We start from the raw sequence: 19,377 nt of genomic DNA, 5'->3' as shown, positions 1-19,377 counted from the left end.
AACGCCAGGGTAATATGTCCTGAATGCGAGTACTGCGGTACTTTACAAATATTTCACAGTCACTCAGTCAGAGGCAGGCACTGTAATATTGCACCCTGGCTTCAAGGAGCTGCACGAGTTTCTAACAGGCATGCATGTGATATGCATTGGAGCAAGCACAAGGTGCGGTGCCAGAGTGCTATGTGGCTATGTGACAGAAATTTGAATATCCATCTGGACAGCTGATACTACTGTGCAAAATGTAAGTTAGCACTTTCAAGGATACGAGAGCTTCTGTAAATCATGCTTACCAGCAGTTTCGCGGCCGTCGTATTCGCTGCCGTTGGTCCCACCTTGTAGTACATGAAGATTCCACCATAAAAACGACCCTTTCCCAGTAGTCGTTGGCCCATTCTTGATGCTGCGAAGCAAATTCGAGGCGTTTTTGCTTCTTGCCCTCACTCACAATTGGCATCTGAGCCGCTTTCCTCCATTTGAGGCTCGAAGTGTACAGGCGACGCTTCACGGTTGTGTTTGACACACGTGCTAGTCCTACATTCTTTTTTAGTTTTCGTCAACACTTGCAATTGGACTGTCCACAGCTGCGGCAACAATGGCCACGTCCTCGTGTCGGTGGTCACTTTTGGGCGGGCTTTACGTGGAGCATGCTTAATTCTCCGCTGTTTTCAGTACGCGTGGATGATCCGCTTCACTGCTGAGACCAGCCGATGGGTACCTGCCTTTGTCTGGATGTAGGCTTGCAACTGCTTCATGCGTTGTACTTGCGGCGCCTACCCAAATGGCTTTCTCGGCTTGTCCGTAATACTTGTGGAGGGCACTTACCTGAGCATTTGCCCAACCCTATCCCGACCCCTAACTCTCCATCTTCCCTGGGGCTCTACACCTGAGGAGGCAGAGGAGACCGCCATCACCTGAGCCCGCGCACTTTCAAATGCTGAATACATCTTTAGCGATTCCAAGCCTGCTGTGTCCAACTTTGCCAGAGGCAGGATTCACACCGATCAAGGCAGAAAGCTGGGCTAGTTGGTGTGTCATCATTAATCAAAAGATTAGCGCAAATAACAGGGACACAGACAGAGAAAACGACAGGACGAGCGCTTTAGCACTCGTCCTGTCTTTTCTGTCTGTGTCCCTCTTATTTGCGCTCGTCTTTTGATTAATAAGGATTCACACCCCTGCCTGGAACTTGTTAAACACCACCACTCAGAATTTACGACGCATGGTAGAGCTCCGGTGTATCCCGTTTACAGAACCGAGATATGTTTTTATGCAAAGCTATGAATCTCTAAACTTCGTGCTCCTATATTTTTCAAACTTCGCAATTTTTGAAAAATGTTTTAAAGAAAATTCAGGACCTAAATAGAAATTCCGCAACCAACAGTCACTAGAATTTAGCTTTCTCTCTCAAATGCAACAAATTTCATTGAAATTGGTCCAGGGGCCTGACTCTTCTATTTTCGGGGTCCAAAATTAAAGAAAGCTTCTGTTAAACATCAATGAATTCCTCCAAGCCCTGCGCACATGGAGTAATATAATTCCATTAAAGATCAATACAAGCAAAACTAAAGCAATCCTTTCGCTCCTAAACAGTCGCCGGTAGTTCTCACAGAAAATCTTACGCTTGAGCAAATGCTTTTACAGGTCGTTCAATCCTTCAAAACACTCAGTGTAGACTTCCACAAGCACATGTCCTGGGGCACGCATAATAGAACACCTCTTTTCTGCCGCAAGGCTTTGCCTATGAAATGCAGAAGTAGAAACGGTTGAAAAAAATAAACAGATTACCAAACTTTTGAGGACTGTCGCCATTTTGGCTGGTTTACGTTTTTTTTCTACAACCCATTATTCCTGACATGCAAGTGTTATTTTTCCAGAACTTAAATAACGGCCTTCTTGTATGAGGCAAAACTGCATCATCCAATTTACAACAAATTGTACTTCAGAAATAGGCCCTTAGGCACATAGCTGGCGCGCCCTTCATTCCACATACAGAGGAACTTTTCAGGCAGTTTAATGTAGTGCCTGTTAGTAATCTTTATTAATATAACATGGCCATACGATGTAAACATAGCATGAATACTGGAAAAGACATCATAACGTCGTTAGCGCACTTGAAGATAAGGACACCTAAATGCAACACATGCATCAAAGAGTATTGGAAAGTTCAGTTTTGGTCGAACGAAATAAGCAGAACAAATACTTCAACACAGCATACCTGTACTACTAAATTGTTATCATGAACGAGCGATCAATATCACAACTGTCAGAAAAAAAACTCAGTGTGCACGATCTTTGCGGCGCATTCATGATACCATCTGTTCTGCGTATATTTGCTTGTCTGAAAAGTAATATGCATTTCATTATGGACATTTCATGTATATAACCCTGCAATTCTCTGTGTTTTCTGTATTTTTTTCCTACAGAGAATATGTGAAACTGTAGTTCGTGCCTGAAACGCTGATATTGAAATGTATGCTGCTTTGTCTTTGACGCTTCTTCTATTCACACTGTGTTTGATAGGTTAGGAGTATCACTGATTTTTCTTACTGTATACACTCGGTAAAGGTTTGGACCCCCTTTACAAAAAGGGGGTCCAAACCTTTACCGAGTGAATGAACTTTCACTTTTTAGTTCGTACTTTCCCCTATTAAATATGGAAATAAACTCAACTCAATTCAATGAGATATTGCACAAGATTGGACGATGTGTGTGACATAGTCATGGCTACTAAACAAAGGGGAAATTCACTGGTAATGGCAAAAGCGATGACACGCAATATACCTAAAAATAGAATAAAATGCTAAGATTGCTTTATTGACAGCCGTACCAAGAAAAAAAAAACAAGAGCTTACTTATAAACAAGTCCGAAAGTATATGAAATGCATGATATGTTCATTACTTGTGAACAAAACGAAGAAGACATGACAAAAAAAAATAACATTGTACTAAAAACGGAAATACACATTATCACACTATTTTGCACTTGGACACAGATTGAATAACGGTGACAAGGTGGAGCAGAAGGTGCTCACCTTTTGCAGCAGCACATATGAAGCATTCGCAGAAAGGCCTATTCTTCAATCAAAGACCAAATGAAATAGGCCAACAACAAATAGTTTTCTTTCACCAGGAATGTAATACTTAACAATAAATTTACATCACTTAAGGCACTACGTAGTACCTACTGTGCACTCCTTCGTGTAATAAACACGGACTGCAAAATTCTGTATATGGGACACTTTGAATGCTCAGGCTTTCCAAAAAAGAAAGTGTATCAGGCCTACACATGAAGGCTGTTCGCACGGTTTTGTCATCGGCAATACTGAGATAATACATAAACACGAACAGTAGTTTTTCAGCTGTTAGTACGTGTGGAACGGCGACACAGAGAAAAAGCACTGAGGGCGGAATGGACAGCTGGACCAGTTGCTAAAGTTGGAGAATGAGACTTGGCACCGAAAAACAAGTCACAGACCAGGTGACAATGAGGAGGAACATGTATTTGTCAGCTTTCTATACCGGTAAGAAGGAAGTGTAGCACAATTAAGGCGCAACGACGTCTGGAAACTCGTGGAACACACACATGCACAAGGCCGTGTTCTTGTACATGCGTCTTCTTATGTCATTGGGTCTGCGCGATCACCTGTTGTCTTTAGGCACCCGGAAGAACGTTGCAGTGCTTGTTTCTGAGGTATTCGTGCACCACTTCACGATACACGAGCGGTGCGAATGGTGAAACGCGTGAAAGATCGCGGAGCACAAGCACGCCGCTATTGCGGACCACGCAACTGCCCACGCTGGTCAACGTGCTGCAGCGCACGTTTCCCATAACATCAGATAGCGAAACATAAAACTTCATGCAGCGGGCTAAGCTAGCGCCAGTCAGGGAGCCAGGGTCAGGGAGTCAGGGGCTTGCGCCGGACAGTCGCAAGTCAGGGAGTTGTGAGGGAAGGCACAGGGAGAGGAGCTGAGAGGAGGAGCCAAAGCACATGGCCAGCTGGATCGGCGCATGCGGGCGCGCGCGCCGATCTAGGAGGCCGTGCAAGGGAAGCGGAGTTGCTTTGCCACCCTTTTGATTGATGGCACCAATTACCTCGGCCACCAAAGTGGCTGAGTTTCCAAAGCCGGCGTTAACTGCGAAGTGGTCCCGGACACATCCTCATAGACACGGGCCAGGACACAAAGACAACCAAGCTCGGACATAGTTTATATTGTGCGCATAAAACCGTACACTGCGCGTTCGTAATTTTTTTTCTCTCATTCACCCTTCTTCGTTTTTGCTTTTCATTTCATCTTCGTGAGCTCGCCTCTTTCTTCATTGATGATGATGAGTTTGGCGCATACCCACTCACGGTGACCGGATTGCCTGTGCCAGCGCAACGTTTCTTTTTTTTGCACTTTCGCTTCGTCTGCGCACTGGCATATCTTTTTGCTTTGTTTTCAATGCTTACGCATATTTTGCAGCATCGAGACAATTGTATTCTTCGGAAGAGGAGATAATGCTACATGTAGGTAGTGGGTCAAGGGCAAGAGTGGGTCGATCCCAAAAGAACAAAGACGACCGCGCGCTTTCCCTGCTCACGAGCCAACACCGACGGACGCGCTTTCCAGGAGCCAGCTGCTCTGCGGTTTATCAAAACCCCAAGAGTGCCCCAAGATGGCTCGGGACAATATCTGTCTATGTATCTATGTATATTTTTATCTAAGCTTTATCTCTTTCCCTGTGTCACTCGGTAGCCGTGTTCGAATTGCCAGCGTACCGGACGGTTCTATTGATTCAACCGTGTTCAAAATCAATTCTGGGAAAATCTTGGACCATTAAGAACGTGGCGTTGTACGAACATACATATCACTCTTGAACAAACTTCTTTCTCGCCGACACTGGTCACTAGACGGGGGATCGACGAGGTACCAATCTTTGAAGAGCCCGTTTGGCACCAATTTAGAGCACTGACTATGTGCCACTCGTTCTATGTACGTCTTCAATGAACCTTTTTCATGAGAAATTACGTCACTGGGTATGGGCCAGTATGTGTGCGCTGTTCTTCGATAAACGTATTTGAGGCGAACTTGCGTAACTATATATGGGCGACTGAGACTGACAAAGTAAGAAGTACACCAAGCAAGTAAAAGATGAAAAGACAAGGCGTTTCGGCTTTCATACAGAAGCCTGGTTCAAAATGGGGCGAAAAAGGCTGAAGTACCCGTCCACATAAGTTTTACCGTGCGGGGCACGCACGCACGTAAGACAAGGGGAGGGTTTGTTCGTTTCGACTGAGCGTGTGTCCTGTTGATTATATCTCGAGGGATTCAAGGTACAGACATGCTTTCTAGTTTCTTTCCTGCCTGATTAGACTACACTTCATCCAGTTGATATAGTGCACAGTCATTGCTGCGTGCCCTGCCAAAGTATTTGCAGCCACTCTTTTCTTATCCACATTGTTCTGATGTTGGCACTGCCGCGGTTTAAAGTATCTTGTCTCCCCTATGTAGACGCAATCGCAATCCGCACATGGCGTCTTGTGAAGAACGCCACGAAATGCTTCTTTTGGCAGCGTGTCCTTCAAGCTAACGACTGCTTGTCTCCGTTGATGCACAGGAACGTTAGCCATCTCAACGTCAGGTTTATGCAGCATGCGTGACACGCGTGACACGTTCTCATTTATCCCGGGAACATAAGCAACGGAAGCGCCTTACTTAGGACCGGCACTACCAGCTTGGAAAGGGTTGAACAAATGATATACCACAGCAATCAGGAACGCATAGGCGTAAACGCTCGTCGAAAAATCTTTCCGGGTTATCTGCACATCAGAATTCAGGTCTTCGGGTTTCGTGCAAATGCGGCTCGCACGACCGAACAGGGAAGCAACTACTGACCTTTTGTGAGCGTAAGGGTACGCAGACAAGAAATTCAGGTACCGGCCAGTGTGTGTACTCTTTCTGAAAACGTTGGACCATTGCTTGTTTTCACCAACCCATCCCAAAAAAGGCAGCTTATGGTATGTCTCCATCTCCACCGTGAACTGAATGGAACCTGCTTGATTGTTCAGATGCGTGGCGAAAACCTCCAAAGCATAGCATTTGATTACACAAAAAGAATCGTCAACGTAGCGTAAAAAATTATTCGTCATGGGCTGAAAGAAGCGAGCACTTGACTTTCCAGCGATTCTGTTATCAAATTCACAGCGTTCACCGAGACAGAGGCATACATCGGTTTGCCACGGACTTGCTTGTAGATAGCCTTCTCAAAACAGAATTAGGTGGCGCCCAGGCGGAGATTGACGAGTCTTCAAGTCCGTGACATCAAATGGCAACCTTTCCAGTAGAACTGGATCGACGTCTACATCAGCAGAACAAGCTTCTACGGCCATGTCAGTGGCAATGGGAGTAAACAGCGACACAACGTCAAACGATACCGTCACCTCGCGGTTGTCGAGGACGAGATCCAGAACTCTTTCAACGAAATTGGTGGAGCTGTGCACATGCGTTATGCCTTTCCCTTCGAGAGGAGAAAAATTCTGTGCAGAAAGCCAGATACCTTGTACAGGGCGGAAGGGGTAAATTCCACTGTGGGTCCTAAAATAACATGCGGCTGATGAACTTTTGGTTAGTCGTAAAGCGGAGGGGGTGCACCATTATGGCAAAGAAGCGAGCAGTAGAGGGACTTGGGCTCCCGAGAAACAAAGTGGAACACCTCCACTTGGCGTTTCTGTAGTCCTTTCTGTAGCTTCAAGGTGGGCTCGCGGGTGAGCCGGACGTAAATGGTCTGACCGCCAAAGAGTTCCCGCACTTTCATTTGTACGCGGCCGCGTAAAAGAGAACTCCGGTAGAATTACGATCTCGAAGTTGTCAAGAAGCCTTTTGAAAGCACTGCGTTCCTCAGATGAAAGTGGTGAAGGAAATTTCGGTCGACGTAACCGAGAGAAGACACCGATAACGCGTGTGCGGTGCTCATCCCGGTGGGACTGATGAACTTGGCTGACGGCGTGCTCCACAGCGCAAACCACCTTTGTGAGTTCCAGGGCAGGACCAACGTTGAGTTCAGGTCAAGCTCAAGAACAGAAGCATCAGCCGGATGAAGTGTGTGCGAAGACAGATTATATACCGCCCCATCCGTGCCACGTGGACGATGGGGTATGGCGGTGTCCGAGAGTCTGTGAAGCTTGACTTCATGCGTAAACTCCGCATGGTGTGTCCGCATCTTGACCTCTTGATTGGTATTTAGCTGGGTTCCATCAAAGTGATCCGGACAGCGGAAATTGAGGCGACGTCGGGCAAACACGTTTTCAAGTTCCCGAATGGTATTCCGGCAATCCAGTAAGCTTCCTTGCAGCAACAGTCTTTCTGCCTCCGTGACGACACTCAAGCCAAACTTGGAAGCTACAGGCCGGTTCAGATGCAGAGGACAAGTGATTGGTCCCGCCTTTTGCAAGCCAGGATGATGTCAAAGTGTCCATTGAAAGCTGCTACTCGGGGTGCCAGGGAAAGAAAACGGCGAATGTCGGTGATTACAGGTTGGGAATGCGCGTTGCGAAGATGGATGTAATCGAGAGTTCGAAAGAACCCCATCTGGTTGGGATGACACATGGCAAATAACGACATATACCGACGCAGTAAAACTTATTAATAGGCAAGACGTTTCGGCATTCATACGGAACCATTTTTACAATGGGGCGAAAAAAGCGAAAAAGGCCAATGGGTTTTAGCATACGGCGCAAACAGCGCGTGTAAGACGAGAGGAGGGTTGCTGCGGTCTGATTGAGCGTGCTTCCTGTTGATTGTATCTGGAAAGACTCCAGGTAATGACATGGCATACACTTTCTTTCCTTATGGTTCACGCACTTGAACCATCAGATTCTTACAATATGTTCAGGAATGTACGTCTTCCTGAAGTGATCCGGTTGAAGACATTCCGCCACAGGTCTTTCTCTGCTTCGAATATCTTCTTCTATCTTCATTTTGTGTTCATCATTGCTATAGCAGGGCGTATACTAACCTTGTATAATGCGATGCCGTCACGTGTCTGCATAAAGGTTTTGAGGCTGCCCATACAAAATTACATTTTGGTAGGAGAATATTTGCATTGGCCTCTTTAAACATATTGTTACGGAGGGGCTGAAGAGAAATATATATACCAGAATATTTACAATGATTGAGCAGGGTACAACATAGTGGGACAAAGTCCGCGGGAATCGGACGGCTCCGTCATGTTCGTCCCTGTCCTAGGTTTATTTTTTGGCCGCGTGCTGTGCCATGACTCCAGGCAGAGGAAGAACCGTGCCGTTGCTTGCTTGTGTTGAGTGATATGGCTTCATGCGGGCGACATGATCTACATAAGAAGGAGCCAGAGCGGTGCCATCAAGAGGCAGGGTTTTATACGTTACATCGGTCAGTTGTCTCAATACGCGGTTTATGCCAGGGTAGCGCGAAATCAGCTTCCACAGACGCCAACGCTTCGTGAGGGGTTACAAAGCAGGAATATATAACAAGGGATCAAGTGGACGTATTGTATGCTTCCGTCTTGCAGTTAGGGAGAGGGCGGATTCCATGTCCATTCGCATTCGTTCGGACTTGAATCATATCAAGAACCTCAAAGTCGACAACAATTGATCGTCAGTTAAGACATATGGTTAGTTAGAAAAATGCAGTAACTTGATCAAAGGACCAGATAAAAGCAGCGTTTTCCTTAAGGCTCGTAGCGAGGAATGGTGCAATTCTAGAAACATTGAGCACGAGCCTGTGGAGTCTGTAATTACCTTACCGCTTAAGGCACACTTGCATCTCGGCGCCAGCCAACACTTTGATTGATGGGCTCAAGCTCCTTCAAGGAAGCTGCTGCGCACTTCTTTCGCGTTTGTTCCTCAATGCGTTGGTGATTTCTATTCTCGCAGTTCTTCAACTGCACGTTCGCCACATGAACCATGTGAAGCAACCTTTTGCATAGTTGCAGCTTCAACACCCGATTTTTCGGGCTCCCTAGGGGCCGCGAAACCACCCGAAAATCGGGCATTCGGAAAAAATGAATGCGTGCCTTTTACTGCCCACAAAGGCCTGAAATCGCCACAAGTAGGTCCTGAAAGTACTCTGAAGGCCTGCCAGTACACTTATTAGGCATATCGGTGCGCGTAATGCGACAGGAGACGGCGTGTGCACGCGTGTATAATTAATAAACAGATACTGCGTCCAGTGAGAATTGCCCCTTCCCACGCTTGCTAAGCTTCATTGCAGTACTTTACCTATTCTTAATGGCATATTATTCATGTATTGAGGCAAACCGGACTTTCAGGAACCGGCATTCAGCAATGCGCCGTGCTTTCCAAGCTTCGAAGCCAATCGCGAGGATTACAAAGACGGAATCAGTGCCATTGCTGACAGCGGCGAATTCTTTCAATGAAAACCACAGCACCGAACGAGAAAAAGATTAATAGAGAACGTCAAAGCAGCTAGGCCTAGTGTTGCCGCGGTCGTGGCTACGGCTGCCAGCGGATCTGCGTGCGAGAGCGCCGGTTCGAGGCAGCGAGCGCCGGCGAGGCGGCGAGATAAACGTGGTGGTGCAGCGAAGCCGTCCGAATTATCACGCATGTCGCAAAAGCTGGGCGTCCGGAGAATCGGTCGTTGACTGTATGTTCACTGGCAACTCCTCCAGCCGACGAAATGGCGTCAAATACGATTCGTTACGGTCCCTCTGTGTTACTCGCAGCTAGCATTACGCGACTTCCGTTCCCTTTCAAAAAAGTTACACCTAATTTTCCCTGATAGAAGCACAAATTTCCGGAGTTTTCGCTAAGTATTTCCAGAATATGCGAAATTCCTGAGAATTCCCGGTTTTTACTGTTGGTAGGCGTCCTGGCCTGGCAATAATCACACGAGCAACACTTATATAAAAAAAAATTGGCAGCATGTTGCCCTACTGAAACACGTGAAGGCGAGAGCCTCCTGTCTCTGTAGCTTCTCAGTGGATAGTATTTCCCCGCAATGCACTAGTCCCTGAACAAGCATCCTCCATCGCCGTCTCTGTCGCTTCGCAGTCGACGATAATAAATGCGAAGCATTTTTAGCCGAACATTTGCCACTTCGACAGTATTTATGTATCTATCGATCTTTCTAGCTGTCTGGCTCTTGGTGGTAATATGGTTATTTCGGTAACTTGGTATCTACCAAAATCGGCGTAGTATGACGAGAGTGTATGATGAATATAATATAATATAATATAATGACGAATGAAAGGACACGACGTGAATGTCATGACATGCCTGTCATGTACATCATTAAACAACAACCTATGTCTTGGTATGTTCTAAAATTAGAATAGTATGGCAAAAGCGTATGACTAAAATAAATGACAGGTCATGATAAGCGTGTCAAGTAGTTCATGAAACCGCCGCCTAGGTATTGGTGCTCCTATGGTCGCTCCGTTCATTTGGTAGGTACCAAAATTGACATTGCATGACTAGAGTGTATACGAAAAGGTTCTGTTGTACGCCGATTTCGTTTTTGCCTGGTGGTAGTTATACTGTACATGTAGTCCTAATCACGTTTCTGTTGTTACAGTTCAGCTCTTTGTTTGTATGAGTGTAGATGTTGTAAATTTTATTTATGTCCTGCCAGCTATGTAATTTTTCTGTTATAGTTACCCACCTGGGCTCCCGGTTACAGTCTCCGAATTTGGGACCCTCATCTGTAAAATTAAAATGTAACCGTTTCGTTTTTGTAATGAGTAAACTTGATTTGATTCGATTTGAATATAAATGATAGGTCATGGCATGAATATCACGAGATGTGTGCCATGCAGATTGTGAAAGAGCCGCCTACGTCTTGGTGCTCTCATGGTCGTTTTGTTAACTTGGTAGGCTCACCGCACACTGCTTCGCATAAATCAATTCCCACAGGTTGTGAGATCTGCCGGCTTTACAAGCAAAGCTTATCTATGACTGGCCTGAGCGTCCGCGTCTGTTCGCAAAAATGATAATGGCTCATACCCCTCTAAGCAAGCAAAAAATGCATTAGCTCATATGCCTGTAAAGCAGAGGCTAGAAGGCTATAACGTACACATTTGCAAACCAGAACGACTGTGCCTGATTGCACTCATGCTTGAGCGCTTCTCAGTTCGGTGTTGCGCTCAGGTGAATGTACACACTATTATAAGACGTGCGTGTATAGATTTGACATTTTCAAACAACATGTGTGACCTCAAGGTAAGCGGACCTCTTGCCCTATGGCACAGCGATCACAAGGCTATCCTGCTTATTAAAAAATTACCGGTGAAGTTTGTGATGTTCCATAGACATGTGTTTCACTTGCAACACAGAAAGGACAGTGGATAATAACCTTCGTGTTTGAACGCTTCTCGCTTCGGTGTTGCACTCAAGTAAACGTACCCACTATTATAAGACGTACCTGTGTATGTTTTACATTTGGAAACGACATGTGTGGCATCGAATTGACCAACCCTTTGCAATATACCGCAGGAATCACAAGGCTACCTTGCCCACTTGCAAAAAAATTAATTGATGAAGTTCCCGATGTTCAAGAAACATGTGTTTCACTGACAACTTGTCTTCATTGATCTCATCAGTAACCACACAATGCAGATCTCGTTAATCACAAGGGCACATTGAGGAAACCATAATATTGATCACAGATGGGGCGGTTAAGTATACAAAGAGACAACCTTCCCTTATCCTCCATCTTCACAGAGTGGAAGGGCCGAAGATTTTCCTCTTTATGTTAACTGGCCATGACCCATTACTGAGGATGATATTTGTGTGTACGACACATTGCTGATGATTACATTTTTAACCACATGACCAGACGCCACTTTTTTAGCTATGAGCCGTTGCAATGAGTCACTTAAATCTGTCGTCTTAAAACAGCTGCAGTTTAGCTGACGCTCTGACCCATCTGTGGTGATATCGGCGACATCGAGCATTCCATTTGGCTATGCCCGCTGTTCGGCACAGAAAGTGGTCGACAGCCTGAAAAAGAATGTGCTTTCGCACAGGGCCTTTGGGGACGTCGTTTCTGACGTAGGGCCTGCGGAAATCAGGAAGAGAGTGCAACGAATCCTGGTTGCCTTCATACAAGACGCGGTGCTCCTCGAAACCTGGTGACACACATAGTGACTCATATAATAGGCTCAGGTTGAACAATTGTCAACTATATATGCCAGGCTAACACCGCCTGCTGCGACACCACCACGATCACCACCTTCCGCCGCATGCGCCATAGAGGTAAGGTTGCGGGTGAGGGCTGGAGACCTTCTTTAGTTGCCATGTATTCTAGAGCTTATGGCCAATATGTGTGCAACGGTGTCCATCAGACCTGTTACGGGCACACCGTCCAAGTGCATGTTGATCAAATTATGATGGGTAGGGGGGCTCAGAGATAAATTTTGCTCCAGTCCTCGTGACAGAATCATCTCTACGACCTGCACCCGTTAGTTTTCCGAAGAAAAGCCACCAGAGCAAACGGGAGATGGGAATGTAAGATGGAGGAGCGACCGGGAAAGGCGCCGGTTTAGTAAAGGCCAGTGACTGGATTCAGTAAGGGTAAGCATCTGGACATTGTTGTCTTCTATCTCCGTTGGAGGGCGGTGAGTACCAGACAAGCGACGGTTGTTTGCAAAATTTGGACAATACTGCGAATTCCAAGGACTTTGATAATGGCAAGGAATATTGCACATGGGTCCACAAGGGTAGCAAACGGGTCTCTCATCGGGGCTGTGCCATTCTGAGCGGTCGCAGTAACGAGGACGAGTGTACGGGGTTCGGTATTGAGTTGCTGCGCCACCTAAAGGAGTGTCAAGTGTGTTGATAGAGCGAACTGTATGGAGCCAGATTTTTGCCAAGTATAGAGGGATGAGGCTCTGAATTAAAGACATTGTCGCGTGGGAATCATTGGAAGCTTGGAACCAAGAGGGAACTGCAGAGGGAGCTTCGATCGCTCTTTGCAATGCGCACAATATTTTCAGATTTAGTGGGAAGTGGCGGTACATGGCGCCGCACTGTTGGAATGACGGGAAAAACGGAGGTGCTGTGTGACGGCGCTTCGAGCCTTCAACGTGCCCGCATTCAGAAATTATATTGGATACTGCCGGTGACTTCCTAAAAAAGAGGAGGTTGAAGGCGTCGGCATCTAATCTTTTGCGAACGTGGGCAGCCTATTTCAGTATTTGCCACCTTGTCAAACCCTCGTGTGGACCCCCGCTCACGCGGCTGTGCCCGGCAACGTGTCGGCTAACAGTTTGGCTCGATATATCGCGCGGCGAGCCTCGTCCACGGATGCGGACGGCGTGAATGACGAGGAGAGACACGAGGAACCATGCTAGACTTCAACACATAACCCATAGGTGTCGAATGAGGCGTCGCGCGCTCCCGCCACCGGCCAAGCAATTCGATAAAACGAAAGCGGTCGCGTTTATGCGACAACAGAATCACAGGAGGCAAGGAAAGCGACCAATGTAGGGTCTGTTCACAAACAGGAACACTACCACGCATAATGTGGGAATGCACCTCGCTCCGCTTTTCTCGGCACCCCGTCAACAGCGAGACTGACTGGACAGCCTGGCTCGGTTCCGGGGACGTCGACCGACAGCTTGAACTGGTGGACTAGGCGGCAAAGGCCAAGCTGGCCCAGGGACTTACTTGAGTTTGATCCCTCAGCCACGTCCCCCTTTACCCATCCCCCTTTCAATAAAGTGTGTGTGCGTGTGCGTGTGTGTGCAACACAGGGCTCACTGCAAGGGTGAACTGTGTGTTTTCAGTCCTGCGCGCTTCCGAACAAGAGGCTTGCCAATTCATTCCTGAAGCTTTTGCTTACAGTGTGTCCATCTGGTGAGTATTTCGCCATCGCTTGAGATGTGGCCCGTGCCGTGACATTGAGGTACAAAGTCGTGTTAGCTAGCATACGAGTTGGGTCACTAAGACGGTGTGCGCTCACGCCCGCGCACATCTGAAGTCAGTTTTCGATATCAGTGCAGTCGGTTCACTAAAATGTGCTAAAATCCCGCGGTTTTACGCGAACGACGGTGGACAGAGTAGTAGAAGTATTGTAAGGATTCACGAAGCAGTTACCGCTGCTAATCCCGTCTTGCTTGCCGAAGTACCCGCACCTCCATCAAAATATTACGGCGTAAAAAAGGGAGCTCGAAGTACACGCGTCTAAGTCTGCTTGGTCATCTTCGGTGCTGCTGTTAGTTGCTTTTTTGGCAGAACACTGTGACAAAATCATTTGAATGTATTATGGGACGGATGGATACAACTTTCTTGGATGTATTATGGGATATCCTGAATAATAAATGGACGGATGAAAAGTCTGTTTGCTAGGTGATGATATAAGAAATGTGAAAGCCATTTAGTAAGCATGTTGTCCAACACGCTATGTCTGCTTGCAATTAGTACGGCACATAATTATTTTTGAATACTTTGTGATAGTTCAGAAGATTATAGATTACATTCACTACTTGGTATCACGAATGCATACTCTTAGTTTGTGATTAAGTTAGGGAGAGAGTTTCTGCAATCATAGCTCATATTTTATTTCAGGAAAAACAAGAATTTCCAAGAACTTGAAAAGTCGAAATGTTAGTAATAAAGGCAGAGATGCTTCAATGAGAAAAGGCGGCAAAGACATTGGCCGGAAGAGCACTTCTCTAGCCTTGCTCTGAAGATATAGAAAATGGGAGACAGAAAAAGGGAAAGAAAACTGGCAGTTCAAATTTTAGTCGATGCAAAGTGTTTTTTTTCTGATGTGCGTGTGTGCACAAGCACAATTCGGGCATTCATATTCAGACTCGTGAATGCATAGGCACTAATATGCTGATCCCAAGAGAAATTTTATGCCACAAATTTATCAAAGGCACTTCGTTAGTCCATCTTTTCGCGTAGGGTACAACAGAACTAAAGATATAACTCAAGAGTACAAGGAGCTCTCCAATATATGTGCTGGAGAAGCACACTAATAAGCACACACTGCGTCACAAGTGTGTAGCTTGCCGGCCGTGCTTTGTCGCGGGCGCTGTGTCTTGAACGGGATCTGCAGACGGTTCATACATGTGTACGCGCTGTGTTGTCGCCGCTCTTAACAATAATAATAATAATAATAATAATAATAATAATAATAATAATAATAATAATAATAATAATAATAATAATAATAATAATAATAATAATAATAATAATAATAATAATAATAATCAGCCTGGTTATGCCCACTGCACGGCAAAGGCCTCTCCCATACTTCTCCAAATACCCCGGTCACTTACTAATTGTGGCCATGTTGTCCCTGCAAACTTCTTAATCTCATCCGCCCACCTAACATTTTGCCGCCCCCTGCTACGCTTCCCTTCTCTTGGAATCCAGTCCGTAACCCTTAATGACCATCGGTTATCTTCCCTCCTCATTACATGTCCTGCCCATGCCCCCCCCCCCATTTCTTTTTCTTGCTTTCAACTAAGATGTCATTAACTCGCGTTTGTTCCTTTACCCAATCTGCTCTTTTCTTATCCCTTAACGTTACACTCATCATTCTTCTTTCCATAGCTCGTTGCATCGTCCTCAATTTAAGCAGAGCCCTTTTAGTAAGCCTCAAGCTTTTTGCCCCGTAGGTGAGTACTGGTAAGACACAGCTATTATACCCTTTTCTATTGAGGGATAATGGCAGCCTGCGGTTCGTGATCTGAGAATGCCTGCCAAATTCACCGCAGCCCATTCGTATTCTTATGATTATTTCCGTCTCATGATGCGGATCCGCCGTCACTACCTGCCCTAAGCAGATGTATTCCCTTACCACTTCCATTGCCTCGCTACCTGTTTTAAATTGCTGTTCTCTTCCGAGACTGTGAAACATTACTATAGTTTTCCGCACATTAATTTTTAGACCCACTCTTCTGCTTTGCCTCTCCAGGTCAGTGAGCATGCATTGCAATTGGTCCCCTGAGTTACTAAGCAAGGCAATATCATCAGCGAATCGCAAGTTAGTAAGGCATTCTTCATTAACTTTTATCCCTAATTCTTCCCAATCCAGGTCTCTGAATACCTTCAGTATACACGCTGTGAATAGCATCGGAGAGATCGTATCTCCCTGCCTGACGTCTTTCTTTATTGGGATTTTGTTGCTTTCTTTATGGAGGACTACAGTGGCTGTGGAGCCGACATAGATATCTTTCAGTATTTTTACATACGGCTCGTATACACCCTGATTCCGTAATGCCTCCATGACTGCTGAGGTTTCGACAGAATGAAACGCTTTCTCGTAATCAATGAAAGCTATATAGAAGGGTTGGTTATATTCCGCACATTTCTCTATCACCTGATTGATAGTGTGAATATGGTCTATTGTTGAGTAGCCTTTACGGAATCCTGCCTGGTCCTTTGCTTGACAGAAGTCTAAGGTGTTCCTGATTCTATTTGCAATTGCCTTAGTACATACTTCGTAGGCAACGGACCGTAAGCTGATCGGGCTATAATTTTCCAAGTCTTTGGCGTCCCCTTTCTTATGGATTAGGATTATGTTAGCGTTTTTCCAAGATTCCGGTACGCTCGAAGTCATGATGCATTGCGTATACAAGGTGGCCAGTTTCTCTGGAACAATCTGCCCACCATCCTTCAATAAATCTGCTGTTACCTGATCCTCCCCAGCTGCCTTCCCCCTTTGCATAGTTCTCAAGGCTTTCTTTACTTCTTCTGGCGTTACCAGTGCGATTTCGAATTCCTCTAGACTATTTTCTCTTCCATTATCGTCGTGGGTGCCACTGGTACTGTATAAATCTCTAAAGAACTCCTCAGCCACTTGAACTATCTCATCCATATTAGTAGTGATATTGCCGACTTTGTCTCGTAACGCATACATCTGATTACTGCCAATTCCTAGTATTTTCTTCACTGCTTTTTGGCTTCCTCCGTTCCTGAGAGCATATGAAATACTATCCATATTATATTTTCTTATGTCAGCTGTATCACGCTTGTTGGTTAACTTCGAAAGTCGGCGCTCTTGCGTTGAACCACAGGTCACTTCGCTCCCCGCTGCTGCTGCGCTTGCTTACACCAGCGTTTTGACAGCAAGTGTCCGCGCTCATCGAGTGTTATGTGTTCATGTTTACTTGTGCGCTCTGACACCATACTTGCTAACTCAGTGTGTAAGCGAACGGTTGCAAGTTTATAATGCCGCTAAAACTACTATCCTTACGTCGTATAGCTCTCAACTTATTTGTTATCACAATCGATGCTTCACTTTTCGGGCAAGACTGTGACTTTCTTTTAGTTCTAAAAATAAAAAGCGCATGGAGCATATAGCGCAATTCAGCCTATTGATATGGATTACGTGAAGGAGTGTACTTTACTTGAGCGACATATTAGAATGTAGAGGTTGCTGATTAAAAATATTCACTGAATAACTTAATAAGTATTTTATATCAAGCAAGTGTACAAATTACGACATTGAGACCAAGAAGCAATGAAGTCATTGCATCACTTCTTGGCTGATTGGCGTGAATTCCGCAGTTTCAAAAAGGGCCCTCAAGTGAATAAATAGTAAGATTAGTTTAGAAGCGTTATAAAATAGGAAGTCATTGAAGAATATGCATTTTTTGGTTTTAATATAACATTCTAACTGGCTGCATGGTTTAAAAATGTCTCGACCATAGTTCCACCGACGGCATGGTAATATTGTCATAAATAGGTGACACGCGTAAAAATGAAACGAACAAAACGAGCAAGATAGTGGGAGAGTGGTAACTACAGTTTTACCTGAACAGGTGAAGCCCACCCTGGAATCTTTTTCTTTGTTTCTCCCCATTGACTATCGTTCTTTTAAAATGAAGCAGTATTGATTCTCAGTATGTCTCCTTTTGCATGCTCAACTGTACTTAAATAAGAAAATCAGAGATGTCCCAATTAACCTGCGGTTCACACATCTTATAGCTTAGTGCATCTTGGCAATAATAAGATGAACTGTGTCAGTGCAGTGTTCTGTATAGGCATCTACATTTTTGAAACAAACAGCCACCAACATGGAGTTGCGTCTGTGTTGTTTGTGTGCGCGCTGTTGGTGTGTGTATGTCGCGTACATCTTGTTTGAGTGTGTTGTGTTTGTGAGGGGAGTCGTATACATTGTGTCACGTGGTGAGTTCTGTTTGTTTCAAAATGTATACGGTGCCACTGACTGACCATGCACTAATATTCTGCAGTTGCCCGAAACTAAATAATCCTCTGGCTGGTATAAATATTGTTTGGAAGCGGCCTCCCCCACGGTACTCCTATATGCACACAGTGCCGGGCTTTTTTGATCTCTATTCCCAAAAAAGTCTTCTGCCTAAAGCGCTTCACGGAACTCTTCACCATCACGCTACTGCCATACGTATACTTGCAGCACTGCATATGTAAAAGCGCCGCTGTTGTGTGTCAGGTAAGTCGCAACTTTACCCTCTGAGAGAAAAGCCAAGTACCCGCGACGAAGCAAAAAGCACGGCATTGCACCAAAACTTGTCTCCATAATAAGAGGTCTTTCCGATGGGGTTTAAAGCAGAATGTTTAAACCTACATTCCCTAAAAGCATATGCCGAGGCCACATTTTATTTTTAGCACCAGTACGGTTTCATGTATAATCTGATTCTTTTGCACTGTAGTAATAAGTTCACTTTGTTTGTTTAGCTTTTAGAGGCTTATTTAACCGTCAATTTTTTTTCTTTCTTAAAACAAAAGAGTTTTTTTTATTTTTGTACGAAACAAAGTGTAGCCTGGTTCTTCTTTGTACTATCATTTACAACAATGTTACCCCTGAAACCTGCTCTTGGTCTCGCAGGCTCCATGAAATATCTGATTCCTTGATTTATAGAAGAAACAACGCAGTGGCTTATGGGCTGTGGTGTTACGCTACTAAGCACGAGGTCGCGGGATTGAATTCCGGCTTCGGCGGCCTCGTTTTGATGGCGGGAGAAATGCAAGAACACCCGTGTCCGGTGCATAAGCGCACGTTAAATATCCCCTAGTGATCAAAATTAATGCAGAGTTTGCCACTACGGCATGCCTCATATTAAAATCGTGATTTCGGCGCGTAACATTCTAGAATTCATTCACAGAAGAAACACAAACGTAACAGGGAAATTAAACAATTTTCAAGTGAGAACAGGCCTGCTATTGTGTCAGTCAACTACGATGGTTAAACCAATGTCTGACTTTACACAGCAGTTCCTTTGTACATTAAAAAAGCATTTGGTTGCACTTGCATTTTGAAAATACGCACATCTCTCCAATGTGCACTTCACAATATCTGGACACTGTGACATGATACATAATGCACACCTACTATGATGCCTCATAGACACGGCACACCCATCTTGATGCTATTCGGTGTCGAAAATTTGTGTATGAATACATGCCG

This window comes from Dermacentor variabilis, chromosome 4 (assembly GCF_050947875.1).
Source record: "Dermacentor variabilis isolate Ectoservices chromosome 4, ASM5094787v1, whole genome shotgun sequence".
Taxonomy (NCBI): Eukaryota; Metazoa; Arthropoda; class Arachnida; order Ixodida; family Ixodidae; genus Dermacentor; species Dermacentor variabilis.
This window is presented reverse-complemented; position numbering follows the sequence as displayed.